This window comes from Tenrec ecaudatus, chromosome X (genome assembly GCF_050624435.1).
Source record: "Tenrec ecaudatus isolate mTenEca1 chromosome X, mTenEca1.hap1, whole genome shotgun sequence".
Lineage (NCBI taxonomy): Eukaryota > Metazoa > Chordata > Mammalia > Afrosoricida > Tenrecidae > Tenrec > Tenrec ecaudatus.
Genome location: NC_134548.1, coordinates 126,931,723 through 126,947,993, shown reverse-complemented (window position 1 = coordinate 126,947,993; position 16,271 = coordinate 126,931,723). Strand labels below are relative to the sequence as shown.

The window sequence follows — 16,271 nt, the reverse complement described above, 5'->3', positions numbered from 1 at the left end:
AAGTCCAGTCTATGGGAAAAGAACAATCACTTCAATAAATGATCCTAGGAAAACTGGATTTTGTACACACAGAAAACTAAAACAAGATCAATACCTCACACCGCACACACACATTTAAATATATTGAGAGTCTACATGTGAAAACTAAAACCCTCAAATTTTTAGAAGAAAAGGCAGAGGCAATGCTGTCAGACCTAGATTTTAACTACGGATTATCTAATTCAATAACAAAAGTGGAGAGACAAGAAGGATGTCGCAGAACGAATCACTCAGCAATTACCAGAGAAGGTTCACTAACAGGGATAGCTTGTACTTCCTGGCAGGTAGACTCTCAACACAAGCTTCTTAAGTAGACCAAGTTTCTTAAAGTAGGAGAGTAGAAACACCTGCAGACAGTTCCCCCCTTACCATTGACCAGCAGCAAGAGCCACTTCAGTGAGCCCCATTCCTCTCTAGTGTAGCCAGTTTTCCTGGCCCCTAAGGCAACCTAACCAGCCAAACCTCTTACCTCTCTGGCCTCAGGGAGATAACTCTGCATAGCAATTTGATGCAGACATAATCAGTAACCAAGCTTAACTTCTCATTTTTTCCTTCCTTCCTCCTTCCTTCATACATTGGTCTCCAGTGCCCTCTCTCCCCATTTGCCCCACCTCCCCTATGCAGAAAACATGTTCACAATTAACTATCAAAGAACAGGACTCCCCAATAAGGAGGTGGTTTTATCTTCAACTTTATATTATTATCTTCAGTTTTTGTACCTTTGCTCTATTACAATACTCCCATTATATTTTTGAAGTTCTCTCCCACTTCCTCCTCCACTGCCCTCTTCCAATATAGTCTCACCTTCCTCAGAATACTCATTCCCCCAGGCAAAAGCAGGCAATCCTTTAAATTCCAAAAAAAGGGCTCCCCCTCCCACTCTGAGCACATTGACACACCTATATTCACATTGCCAAAGCAATAGAAGTCCACACCCAAGACGTTTTGATCTCTTTTAACCCTTGTCTCCCTGCACGTCCACCCATTATCTTTCTACTATCTTTTTCCTTGTGAAATATATTTCAGATGAACCTATTATTTCTGCTTACCCCTCTTAAAATAGTTTCCCATCATTTTTACAAGTTTGTCAGCCTATTCTGACAGCTACTTATTACTACCATCATTGCTTTTATTTTATTTTCGTTCTTCTCTCCCCACCCCCACATTCACCACTTACATATTTCTCTCCCCTTTTCTCTATCTTACCACAGTGTATTTTCCAACTCTAAACAGAGCCAGCTACCTGTGTATGCCCAGTAGCTCACAAACCACTATTAGCTCTATCATAATGCCAAGGAAACAGCAGTCAACTACAGTAAACTAAAAAACAAAAAAAAACACAAACAACTGAAAATCATCCAAACCCAATGAAGTACTCTGAAGAAGAAGCCATAAAACTACCAATACAAAATTCAGAAGAATAATGTTCAGGTTCTTTCAATAAATGTGGGTAGCACTCATTAGAACAATAGATAAAATTAAAGAATTTAAATTCATAAACCAAAAGGATTTACAGAAGAGAAACAATGATATAACAGAATTAGGCAACATAGTAGGAGACCTGAGGAATAGAATGGAAGAGGAAAATGAAATCAGTGAACTCAAAGACTCTGACTACAAAGAAATTTTTCAAGAGAAACCTATGTCTCATTAGGATCCCACAACTAGAAGAGAGAAAAATCTGCAGAGAAAATAGTACAAAAAGTCATAGAAGAAAAATTTCCAAACATCACAAAGGAAGAGAAAATAACTATTAAGAAGATGAGAGAACTCTAAATAGGATAGATATCAAAAGGAAAATCCCACTGAAGTAAGCCTCTGGTGAATCCCCCCTGACCATAATGCAGGGAAGTGAATAGGCTTGACATTAAACTGAGTATTTTAACTTGATTAAGGCAGCTGTAGTTAGGTTAAAATGTAATACCTGATTGCTTGATCTCCATTTTAAGCCATTTTACACCTGAATCCTATAATCCTGTCAACATCTTCTTCTTCCACACAGGGACGTTTGTTAGCCAGCCACAGCATGTCTTTATCTCCCCCCTCTTTGGGTTTCCAATGTCTACACTGCCCATTTATATCAACCTACTGCTCGGAAGCGACAACCATGTTCTTTGATGTGAAGAATCTCCATTCCAGTTAGAATCTTGTGTGTCTGCATCCATAAGAAAAGTGAAATCAGGCTAGGCCATACATAAAGTCAGCAGAAAATATGCACAAATTCACAAGCTCAAAAAATCTTATCTTCATCTAGTTGGGTTCTGGTCAACTCAGTGTGGGCAACTCACCACGTTGCCGACTGGCCATGTGTCTCGCCCACATGCCCCTTCGCAAATTCTCAACAACCCTAGCTCCCTTGGGCTAGATCATGCCAGACTCAGGTTCACTCATATAAACATCAGACCAGCCAGCCCACTCTCATCTCTCCTCTAGTCCCTGTGAACCAGATCCATAGACGTCAATGGCCAGAATCAACCCAGTTTTCGATTGCTGCACTTCTACTTATACTCAACAAATGATCCAGGTAGTCAGTCATCTATTGAGCTTTTCAGGCTACCCACAGGCTCTCCTTAAAGTTCAATCCAAGAGGAGAGGGTTCCTTCATGGTTCCAAATTTTTCAAGTTTTAGGTACAAACCACTTGCTCAAAATTTAAAACAACTAAGTAGCCTTTTTTTCCCAGTCTGCCAACAGATCTAATGGAAAGTGTATTCAAATACAAATGTCATGAACATTCAAGGCTCTAGGTAAGGCTTATTTTTTCAAAGCCATTGTTGCAGAAAATTCCTACTACCCATTTAACAGATCCAATGTAATGATGAAAGCAGTTGACTTACAAACTCTAATCATATTTCCCAATATTCATTTTTATCACACATTCTACCAATAACAGTAAATACAAAAATCAATATAATCCTAGTACGGCCAAATCCCAAACATAATTCTTTTTATCCCTCTTTTATTCATCATTTTAAAAATTTATCATTTCACTGGGGGACTCTTACAAATCTTATAACAATCCATCATTCAATTGTATTAAGCACACTTACACATATGTTACCATGAACATTTCCAAAACATTTTCTTTCTACTTGAGCCCTTGATATCAGCTCCTCTTTTTCCCCTCCTTACTCACTCTCCCACCCTCATGAATCCTTGATAAATTATATATTGTTATTGTTATTTTGTATCTTACACCATCCATTGTCTCCTTTCACCCACATTTCTATTATTCAGCCCATGGGGGAGGGGCTATATATCCAACCTTGTGATTGGTTCCCTTTTCTCCCCCCACCCACCCATCCTCCTATCCTTGTGACATTGCTACTCCCATGACTGTTCCTGAGGGATTTGTCTGTCCTGAATTCCATGTGTTCAGAGCACTTACCTATACCAATGTGTGTTCTCCGGTCTAGCCAGATTTGTAAGGTAAAACTGGGTCATGGTAGTGGGGGGGGGGGAGGGAAGCATTCAGGAACTAGAGGAATGATGTGTGTTTCGTAGGTGCTATACTGCACCCTGATTGAATCGTCCCTTCCTTGTAACCCTTCTGTGGGAGGATGTCCAATTGTCTACAGATGGGCTTTGGATCTCCACTCCAACTCCCCTCATTCACATTGAAATAACTGTTTGCTTGGGATCTTTTGATACCCAATACCTGAGACTGTCAACACCTCATGATCACACAGGCTGGTATACTTCTTCCATGTGGGTTTACTTGTTTACTTGCTTTCTTGCTAAATGGCTGCTTGCTTAACTTCAAGCCTTTAAGACCCAAGACACTATGTCTTTTGATAGCTGGGCACCATCTGCTTTCTTTAGCACATTTGCTTATGCACCTAATTTGACTTCAGCAATTATGTTGGGAAAGTGAGTATCAAAGAGTGCCAGATTATTAGAACAAAGTGTACTTGTGCTAAACACAATTCTTAAAACAGTCAAATTCTAACCTTTTTAAAAAATATCTCATTCATATGCACGATAAAGCCAGGGAGAGGCTTTCTGTCAGCCATTTTGACTAAGGAGCATGGATTTTTGCCTCAAAGTAGTTCAAGAAGTGTTTTCACCCCAGCACTGAATTTTCTACATTTCAAGTAAGAATAACTAAATACAACTTCTAAGAATAAAAATCTGCACTTCCCATGCCTTTCTGGTTAACAATCAAGTAAACCACAAGTAAAACTGACCCAGATATCCAAAGAAGAAAACAATTCCAGCCAACTGCCACAGTCAGTTGTAAAGGCATTCGACTATCCAACTAGAACAATGAAAAGGCATTCAATTCTTTGGAACATAATAAATTGTAGCTAACCTTGAGAAAAATGAAAATTGCATACCATCTTTGTGTTAGTCACAGTTTTCTAGAGAAATGAAACCAGGGCATTTATGATTTTATATGACCTGATTAAGCCCACATGTTCCTATTGGCAATAGATTATGGATAGATAGATAGATAGATAGATAGATAGATAGATAGATAGATAGATAGATAGAGAGATTTACATAGTGAGAAGGAATGTAACAGCTAATTAATCCACACAGAATTACAGAGGATTCAGTTCAACTCACTTCCATGAAACAGTTAATATACTGGAAATTCTTCAACTCACAAAGGTTGCCGAATCCAAGGTCAAGAAAGCAGACTGCAGAATCCTCCCTTGGGCAAGGCAAGTAGAGTTTGCCCATAGGCAGCAAGCAGCAGGGTGGGACACCAACATCAGTACCTCAGGAGCTTAGCAAAGCAGGTCCAGATGGGATGTTGAACACAGCAATGCAAGGTGACAGGATCCACCAACGTCAAGTTCAAGTGATGTATGAACAAGCAGCATGGCGAAGCAGGCCTCAAATGAGCATCAAGTTCTAGGGATACAACCCACAGGTTTGCCTGGCCCACAAGGAGTGTAGCTCACAGGTTGAAGCAGAGAACTAGCTAAAGCAGCAGCACACCCTGATCACCAGATAGCAGGGGGAGGGGGGCAGTGCAGAGCCATTTATATCTTTGTCTTCCAATCAAACTGTGACGTGATTAATCCCTTATGTTCCTATTGGCCAGGTTGGCAAAATAAACTCAACTCTCACAACTTCATTGTGCTCATGAGGAATTTGTATATGGATCAAGGACAGTTGTGTCAACAGAACATGGGTATACTACGTGGCTTAAAATCAGGAAAGGTGTGCATCATGATTATATCCTCTTACCATGCTTGTTCAATCTATATGCTGAGAAAATCATGAGAGAAGCTGGATTAAATGAAGAAGAATGGAGCATCAGGATTGAAGGAAGGCTTATTAATCTGAAATATGCAGATGACACAGCCCTACTTGCTGAAAGTGAGGAGGAATTGAAGCACTTGATGATGAAGTTCAAGGATTATAGCCTTCAGTATGGATTACAACTCAATGTAAAGAAGATCAAAAGCCTCACAAGTGGACCAATAGGTAACATCATGACAAATGGAGAAGACATTAAAGTTGTGAAGGATTTCGTCTTGCTTGAATCCACATAACAAAACCTTTGGGAAACAGCAAATGTAGCAATCAGAGGGCAATTTATAGCAATCAACGTATACATAAACGGGAGAAATCCAAATTCAACACATTAACACAACACCTCCAACTAGAATAAGGGAAACAACACAAACTCTCTAACAACATAGGAAAAGATTCATGAAGATTAGAATGTAAATAAGCGAACTGGAAAAAAATCAACAATACAAAATGTTTTTTTATGAATTAACAAAATTGCCAAAGCACTGACAAACTTAACAAAGGAAAAGAAAGAGAAGATGAAAGAATCAAGAATTAGACATGGAAAGGTGACATCACAACAGATCCAAAAGAAATAAAAAGAACAATAACATAGTACTATGAAAGGCAGTAGTCCAACTAGTTTGATAATCTACAAGAAATGGACAAAAAGGAAATGTACAAATACTAGAAAATACATCATCTACCCAAATTAGCACAGACAGATATAGAAAACCTAAACAGACCCATATCAACAGAAGAAAAAGAGAAGGTCAACAGGAAACTTTCTACCAAGAAAAGCCCAGGGCCTAATGGCTTCCCAGGGAATTTCTCCCAAGTATTCAGGGAAGAGCTGTTACCATTTCCACACAGACTATTCCAGAACATAGAAAGGAACAGAAATATTTCAAACTCATTCTATGATGTCAGCATAACCCTAATTCCAAAACCAGGCAAAGGCCCCACAAAAACAGTAAACTTTAGACCAATATCCCTCATGAACATAGATGCAAAAATTCTCCAAAATATTCTGGTTGAGATAAAGAATAAAAACCACATGATCATATCAATAGATTCAGACAAGGCATTTGACAATATCCAACAATCATTCCTAATAAAAACACTCAAGAAGAGGAATAGGCCGAATTCCGGCCCTGGTAGGCCCGGGCTGCGGACTCGAACCACAGCGCACCAACGCCACCTTTGCGAAGACCAAGCAGGCTGAGGAGAACTCGGCGTCTAGGTGCAAGCATAGCCTGGGCCAAGGTGTGTGCCTTCCGCCTGAGCTGTCTGCTGCTGGGCACGGCGTGGGGAGGCCACCGGTGGGGCTGTGGACCCGGGAGTACTGGTAGTGGGCGTCGAGGCTGGGGTACCCAGCACTGTGCGGACATGAACTTCACAGCAGGCTCTCCTCTCTGGAGCCCATCCTTGGACCTGCTGGACCTGATCACTCATGCTGAACACCCTAAAGATGAAGACAGATCTGCCCTCGAGCTCTATAAAGAACTGCTTCCAGCCGTGGCTTGGAGAAACAGTTGACAAAGGAAGGTTTTCCGAAGTCGAGTTCCTTCTATGTCCTTGCTGCTCTATGAAGCCATGCGAGGCTGTTAAGTGTTTCAGGTGCTCAGGAGAACCTGGAACTGAATGGGCTGATTCGGCAGGCGAGAAATTTAACTGTTCTAACAAAGGGATTGAATGAATCAGCTTCTTCGGTACACCTGTCTCTTGCCAAATGTCTAATTGGAGATGGAGGATTAGAAATTATGTCAAAAGTATAAAGAACTGTGTCACCCTGAAGACTGTGAACTTCTCAAGGTGTGATCTGACATGGTGAGGAGCAGAACACATGGCCAATATCTGAAAGTGTGAGACCATGTGAATGCATGAAGACCCCTGGGCTGAGAGTTCCCATTAATGAGGAGACCTGGGCTCGACTGTGTCCCTGGCAACTGCAACACACTCATTGGTGATCTAGGCGCAAATGCCTTTTCAGTCTCTTAGTGAGGATCTGTGGCTGGGAGCGCTCGACCTGAAGCCATGGGGTCTCACGAAGGAAGGAGCAAGTGCTTTCCGGCAGGCCCTGGAAACCAACACCACTTTGGTCATTCTGGATATACGAAGAAATCCACTCACTGATCATTCTGTGATGAAAGCAGTTATCAAAAAAGTTCTCCACACTGGAAGGAGTGCTAAGTCAGAGTCAAATCCAGGGGCTTCTCTGGTTTTGAAGACAGTGTATGATACCTCAATCTGGGGATCCCGAATTGCAGATCACCATCTGTTTCATCATTTGAAATATCCAAAGGTCAAGTGCTCCGAAACTGCCTATTAAGTGAAATGGAATAGTAATCATCTCCAGTCCCAGTGAATCACTTCCCCATCAGCAAAAGGAGCCACCGAACGTGGCTAAACAGAAAAAGAAAACGATAATTCTTGGAAGTGGATGAAAGGGAAAAGCTACTATTCCAATTGGTAATCCTTTCTGCCTTGACTTCTACTGTTATGGGAGTGTATTTCCAGTGTCTGCAAACTAGAATCTCAACAACAACAGGGGTAGTCGTGACGCTTAAGTTGGATGTTGGCTGCCCCAAGGTCCTTGTCTGTGGAGCGAGTAAGACTACATAGCTTCCAGAGAGTTGCTGTTTGCACAGAGAGACCCAGGAGGTCAAAGCAGAACTGCCCCTGGTGTTTCCTAGACTGTAAACCTTTACATTTTTCTCCCATGGAGTGGTAGGGGTATTGTTCTCACTACTGGCCTGACAGTACTACAGCACTTCTAAGGAATAATATAGAGGATCCAAAATAAATACACCTTTATTTACAGTGTTCTAATTTCCCACCCCCACCCCGCCCCCCAAAAATGTTTGTAGTAAGCTTCGCTACTGAGCAAAGATAATCAAACAATCAGCAACGAATAATGTTTTACTTGGAAGCTGCCTGAAGTCTTAAGTGTTTTTTGCAGTTTTTCATTTCAGCTTTAAAAAGGCATTAACAATAGCCATGGGAATAGAATACACACACCCAAGCCCATTCTCCTGAGCAGTATTTGCATTTTCCTTTTCTTACTGTTGTCTATTATTTTCAGAGCTTAAATACAATTTTGCAACCTTCTTTTCTTATTAAATTAAAAACACTTTACAGGATTTAGAGTTATACATTTTAATGCATTTATAAGGTTTCACTGAGTTAATAGCTTGATTTTTTATAACTAGTGATAAATTAAAAATAACCTAAATATCAAATAAGTTAAAAATGTTACTAGAAATTGTCTTGACAGATAAAACTAATTTATTAAAGGATGGTGATTTTGATTCACCAGTAATCAGTTCAAAATCTGTGACCAATCACCCAGTAGTTCTTAAGAGAATTTATTAAATGTCTTTAAAAGCTTATTTATTATTTTTCAGAAGTGCTATTTTAGTAAACAAATAGTACATGAAAGGAGAACATTCGAATTTGTGGTAGAACTATCACTTATAAAATGTGTTTTAAAAGTTTCTGAGTTGGTGTTTCCATATATGACTTTCAGGAACATCCTAGAAATTCTAATATTAGCATACACTGGATGATAATAAGAATAATTAATTTTTTCTTAGCATGATTAAACAAAGTGCAATTATTTAAAAAAAAAGAAAGAGATGGTAAACTCCTCAATATAATAAAGGCCATATCCAAAAAACAATGGCCAATATTACACTCAATGAGGAAACACTGAAAATATTTCCACAAACTGTGAATAACTATTCAAACAAATTTAACAATCCAGAAGTAATGGAAAGGTACCTAGAAACACATCACACTCGAATTAAAGCAGACAGATATTGAAAAACTCAACAGACTCATAACAAAAGAAGAAATAGAACAAGTCATTAAGAAACTACCAACCAAGAAAAGCCCAGGGCCAGATGGTTTCACAGGAAAAGTCTACCAAACACTCAAAGGAGGTCTGACCCCAATACTATGCAAACACTTCCAAAACATAGAAAAAGACAGCAAACTTCCAAACTCATTCTATGAAGCCAGCGTAACACTGATACCCAGACCAAGCAACAACCCCACAAGGATAGAAAGTTATAGACCAATATCCCTCGTGAAAATAGACACTAAAGTCCTCAACAAAATCTTGCCCAATAGAAATCAACATCATATCTGATCTGAAAAATAATTCACCATGGCCAAGTGGGAGTCATTTTTGGGATGCAGGGATAGTTCAATATTCAAAAAAGCAATATAATACACCACATAAACAAGGCAAAGAATAAAAACTATATGGTCACATCAGTAGATGCAGAAAAGGCATTTGACAATATTCAATACCCATTTTTGATCAAAATACTTAACAAAATAGGAATAGAAGAGAAATTTCTTAACACTTATTATGTTGAAGTTATTATGATTATATATGGTTTTTATTAAACCACATATGAAAAACCAACCACCAACATCATGCTCAACAGGGAAAAGTTAGAAGCATTTCCACTGAAAACAGGGAGCAGACAAGGATGACCTCTGTCACCAATCTTATTCAACATCATGGTAGAAGTTTCAGCTAAAACCATCAGACAACAAAAAGAAATCTATTTGCAAATTATATAATCATATATATAGAAAACTCCAAAGTCTCCACCAAAAGAAGCCTACTGGAAACAAAGGATCTGACAAGGTAGCAGGATATAAATTTAATAACCAGAAATCAACTGGACTCCTGTATGCCAGTGAAGAGAACTAGGAAGGACATTCAGAAAACAATAGCATTTACAAGAACCACCCAAAAGGTATAATTCTTAAGAATAAACCTAACTGGAGAAACAAAAGACTTATACAGAGAAAACTCCAGAATATTAATACAAAAACCTAAAAAAGACCTCCATAGATGGAAGAATATCCTGTGGGCATGGATAGCCAGAAGATTTCAATACTACCTAAAATAATCTGCAGATACAATGCAATCCCAATCCCAAGTACATTCGTTAAAGAAATGTAAAAACTAATACAGGTTTCATATGGGTAGGCAAAAGGAGAAACAAATAACTTCTTTAAAAAAATGGAAAAATATAAAAATAAAGAAGAAGCAAGTAGGAGGCCTCGCACTACCTGACCTAAAAACCTCCTACATAGCCACAGTACTCAAAACAGCCTGCTACTGGTACAAGAGAGCTACCAACCAAGCGAGCAGAACAGAAACCCCAGACATAAGTGCACCACCTCACAGGCATTTAATCTTCGACAACGGACTTTAAAATAGCCAATAGGACAAAGACAGCCTCTTGAACAAATGGTGTTAGACAAACTGGATTTCCATATGCAGAAAAATGAAACAAGGCCCATATTTCCCTAAGCACAAAAATGAACTCAAGATGATAAAGACCTAAATGTAAACCCCACAGCTATCAGGATCATCAATGAAAAGGTGGGAACAAACTAAATTAAGAGCCCTTTTCCAAGGCACACATAGACTACCAAGTGTAACGAAGGAGGCACACACAGTGGAAGAGAACATAAATGACTGGAATATGCTGAAAGTACATCACTTATGCATATCAAAAGAGTTCATCAGAAAAGTCAAACGAGAAATCAGATTGGGAAAAAATTTTTTTAACCAATGAAACATGGGACAAGGGTCTAATTATCGAAATCTGCAGAACTCTACAACAGTCAATAAGAAAATAACAAAATCGCCAATTAAGAATTGGGAAGAAGACATGAACAAAGAGTTCACGAAAAATGAAGTATAAATGGCTAACAAACATATTTTTAAAATGCTCATCAGAAGCACAAAGACCCAGATGAAAGAAGCACACCAGCCTGTGTGATCACGAGATGTTGAAGGGATCAGGTATCAGGCATCACAGAACGAAAAATCAGATCAATGAGAATGAAGGGCAGTGCTGAGTGGGGACCAAAAGCCCATCTGTAGGCAACTGGACATCCCCTTACAGGAGTGTCGCAGGGGAGGATATAAGCCAGTCAGGGTGCAGGGTAGCAACAATGAAACATAACTTTCCTCTAGTTCTTAAATGCTTCTCCCCCTCCTCCACTATCATGATCTCAGTTCCACCTTACAAATCCAGCTAGACAAGAGGATGTACACTGGTACAGATAGGAACTGGAAACATAGGGAATCCAGGACAGATGAACCCTTCAGGACCAGTGGTGAGAGTAGCAATACCAGAGGGTGGAGGGAAGTTGGGGTAGAAAGGGGTAATCAATTACAAGCATCTACATATAACTCCCTCCCTGGGGGACGGAGAACAGAAAAGTGGGTAAAGGGAGATGTCGGGCAGTGTAAGACATGACAAAATAATAAAAATTTATAAATTATCAAGGGTTCATGAGGGAAGGGGGCGGGGAGGGAAGGGGGAAAATGAGGAGCTGATACCAAGGGTTCAAGTAGAAAGCAAATGTTTTGAGAATGATGATGGCAGCAAGTGTAAAAATGTGCGCGACAAAGTGGAGAGCAAATGCCTTGAGAATGATTGGGGCAGGGAATGTATGGATGTGCTTTATACAATTGATGTATGTATATGTATGGATTGTGATAAGAGTTGTACGAGTCCCTAATAAAATGTAAAAAAAGAAAAGAGAAAAAAATGATTAGGGCAAAGACTGTACAGATGTGCTTTATACAATTGATGTATGTATATGTATGAACTGTGATAAGAATTGTATGAGCCTCAATAAATTGTTTTTAAAAAATGTACGTGACACAATGGATACATGTATGGATTGTGATAAGAGTTGTATGAGTCCCCAATAAAATGATTTTTTTTTTAAAAAGAAAAAATGCTCACATTCACTAGCCATCAGGGAGATGCAATTTATAACCACAGTAAGATATCACATTATACCCACAATGCTAGCCCATTTAAAAAACAAAGCAAACCAGAAAACAAGAAATGCTGGAAAGGATGTAGAGAGATTGGAACTTGTAGATACTGTTGCTGGACTTGTAAATACATACAACCACTATGGAAAATGAGATGGTTATACTTATACTTAAAAAAACTAGGAATTGAAATCCCATACAATGCAGCAATACCACTATTATGCAAATATCTCAAAGAAATAAGAGACACAACATGTGTGGATGTATACTCACCCATGTTTACAGCAGCACAGTTCACAACAAGAAACTGGAAGCAGCTCAAATGCCCAACAGTGGAAGAATGGATTTAAGAAAAACACTATGGTACATACATGCAATGGAATACTAAACATCCTAAAAAAAAAATGACGAAAGCATGAAACACTGCCTGACATGGAAGGACCTGAAACCCACTACATTGAGTGAAGTTAGTTAATGACAGAAAGAAAAATATTATATGATTTCATAACTATAAAGAGAAATACTAACTAAACAAATCTTAGAGACCAATTCTCAAGCAAAGGGGTAGAATATTTGCCTACTGGCCATGAACCATACATCACCCCCCTTATGTACACTTCATAAGAACCACCTCAAGCCCCTTTCCCCACTCAGTTGCCTCACACCTGCAATAACCAAAGACTTGACCACCAAAGTCCAGCTCCCCAGAACACTGCTCGCCATGAGCACCGATGTGACTGAAGGTGGGTGAAATGTCACTCTCACTATCCGGCTACTTATGCCTGGAAAGGAAGTTGGCAGTATCATCAGAAAGGAGAATCCATTAAAAAGATGCATGAAGAGGATGGTGCACAGATCAAAATCCAAGAAGGAAATTTTCTTGAGAGAATTGTCATTTTTGCTGGACCCACTAACACCATCTTTAAAGACTTTGTTACAATCATTGACAAACTGGAAGAGGATACCAGCAGTTCTGTGACCAAGAGCACAGCTGCCAGTAGATCCCCAGTCGCCTGAGGCTATTAGTCCTTGCTAGTCAGTGTGGCTCCCTCATTGGGGAAGGTGGTTGTGAAATCAAGGAAATTTGAGAGTACAGAGACTGAGTGAGCCATCACTAATGCTGGCATTCCGTGTGGTAGTTAAATAATCTGTTGTCAATTTGAGGCTATTAAGAGTGAAGGGGTGGAGTTTAGCCTGTCAAACAGGTCTCAGCTTGATGACCTCATTTGGAGGTGCTAAGGAGATAAATAACTCGCTAGAGGTGGTACACACAGATACTCCCTGCGAGACATTCCTACTGACAAGACACATGGAGCTACACTAGTTCCCTGGAGCTGGAGGAACCACGTGGAGACCAAAGCCATCATTGAGATGTTTCCACTGCCACTGGATCCATAAGACTTTCTGCCCATTGGCCTGTGATCTTCCTGCATTCGGCGTCATTGCATGTGCTGCGTGAGTCTGAAGAGGAATTTATAGATTGGTATCAGACATGTGGGCTGATACCATACTTATGGAGTTGATCTGGACTGGACTAGGATGTTTTCTCAATATACAATTGCTCTTTTATATAAAACTCTTTTTTATACACATGAGTGTCTATGAACTTTGTTTCTCTAGTCAACCCAGACTAACACATTGTGCAATCCATCATTGAGTGTGTCAAACAGATTTGCATGGTCACGTTGGAAACTCTCCCAGTCCCATCCCGTGACTATCCTATACTGGCCCAAGCCATCCAGTTCTCCTGTCATCTTTGCAAGTAAGTGGTCAAGACAGGTACAGCACAGGCAGTGAAAGTTCGAGCTTTCCCCAAGGCACCTCAACCATGTGCCTCAACCCTGACCTGGAAGGACCACCTCTAGAAGCGCATACCATCAAGGACAGTATGCCATTCCACAGCCAGATTTGACCAAGCTGCATCCATTGGCAATGCAACAGTCTCATTTTCCTATGACACAAGGCAATGACGGATTCAGTGCCGGTCTGGCTGCGTCCACTCACAAGACTTCTCATGAACTCACCATTCCAAATGAGTTCATTGGCTGCGTAATTGGGCATCAAGGCGCCAAAATCCATGAGATCCGTCAGAAGTCTGGGGCGCAGATCAAAATTTCGAATCCTGTGGAAGGATCAATCGACTGATAAACAGATTAGCATCACTGTATGTGCTGCCAGCATTGGCCTGGCTCAGTATTTAATCTATGTCAGTTTAGCAGGCTCTATCATGATCTCTGATCACCTCAACCCTCTGTCCCTTCTTCCTCCTCCACCAGCACCCTGTCACTTGCCATAGCAGGGACCTCCAAGGCACCCTCCAGGCTCCCAACCCTCTTCCAACTGTCCCTTAATGTCTCTAGTCTGCTTGGCATGAAAGCCATTCCTCTCTTGGCTCTAAATGTTGTGTTTGCTGCTAAAGTCATGGGGCGTCAGCTACCACCACCACCACCTACCTCTGTGGTGCCGTGTCGCTAACAAACTGAAATGCGAGAAACAGAGATTCTTGCCCTACTGATTTCTTATCATGTGACCCCCTCCCCTCAAGTATCTCTTGGTCCTTTTGGTTTGCTTTGTTAATATTGGTGAGAACCAATCAAATGTGAACTTGTGACTATTTCCTTTTTACTCACTGGGTGGGAGCGGGAAGCAGGAAGGTAACCCTTGTCTAGGTTTAGGCCACTGGAGCTGAATGCCTGTTTCAGAGTCTGACTGGTTGAATTCTTTATCTTGAACCACAGTTCTTGCTCTTTCTTATTCTGTTACCATTTATTATTTTTCTTTTTTTGTAGTTTTACTCTGCTTTACAATAGGACAATGTGTTAGGCGCTGTGTTAATAAATAAAAGCTTACCCATTGGAAGGAAGAAACAAAGAAAGAAAGAACAACCTCTTAAGAGGAGACCTCACATTGTCTGGGGTCACTTCTCCAAGAAGGGGAGAAAAGGAGACCATCCACTTGATGCCTTGATGCTATTACAACACTGAGACAAGGCTGCAAGAATCAACAGGCCCTCCAAGGGCATGAAAGGAGAACCTCACTGGAAAATCAAGTTCAGACCATGAGGGGCGAGGAGGAGCATCCACATTTCAGAGGAGGCGCTGATCTTCTGTTGGTGGGCATGGTGGGTAACTGGGGAGGAGCAGCCTCACATCAGGGAGGGATGCTAAACAATAATTGTAGGGAACTGAAGAGGAGAAGAAACTTAGTTCTGAGGTCCAGGGAAGAATTGGAATTAACTTAATGGCAGTGAGTTTTTTTGTTTTGTTTTTGATTTAGCTAGTTTGTTGGTTTTTTAATCTGCCTTGAGCATTATGCTCTCTTAAGATCTATATCTATATAGGATCAAATTTATAATAGCCACTCCAAAGATTAAATAGGAACCTTGGGAGTCAATTAACTTTATATTAATGAGGGAAGAACAGATTCAGAAGTGAAGGATGAGAATAGTTGCATAACTGGAAGAACATAACTAATGTCTTTAAATGGTATGTGTAGAAACTGTTGGATTGATGTATGTTTTGCTGTGTTTATAGGATCTCTGGTGGCATAGTGGTTAGGAGTTGGGTTTATAACAATAAGGTCAGCAGTTCATAACCACTAGCCACCCCACAGTACAAATATGGGGCTTTCTACTCCTGTAAAGAGTGAGTGACAGTCTTGAAAATTCACAGGAGCAGTTCTACTCTGTCCTCTGATGACTATGAGTCATTATCAACTTAGTAGCAGTGATTTTGGTTGTGCTGTGCATATTTTCAATAACAACAAAATTAATAAAAGTTAGAAAAATAAATAAAATAACACAGTAAATAGAATACAAGATAATTTTCCTTATACCTATACACTTGAGTATAAGTCAGATTTTCAGCATATTTTAATGTAATTTGTGGTCAAATTAGATGCCTCAGCTGATATTCGGGTCGGCTTATATTTGAATATATACAGTAATTTTAGAATCCAGAAACCCAAAAGGAAGTATCAAGCATTTGATTAAGTGAAATCATTAAACTTGTAAATAACAAAAAAGTATCATAAACAAAGCCAAAAGACATAAAGTTGGAGAAAATATTTGTAACAACTAAGATAAGCCAATTGCTAATATTAGTAATATACAAAGTACTATAACAAATCAATAAGAAAAGACCCCTCAAAAAGGAAAAAAA

At 39.8% G+C, this 16,271-nt stretch overlaps 1 pseudogene; it reads left to right on the top strand.

The window, feature by feature from the left end:
* The first annotated feature begins 12,832 nt into the window (after positions 1-12,832).
* LOC142433705 (poly(rC)-binding protein 2 pseudogene) lies at positions 12,833-14,407 on the top strand (annotated as a pseudogene).
* The last annotated feature ends 1,864 nt before the right edge of the window (positions 14,408-16,271 follow it).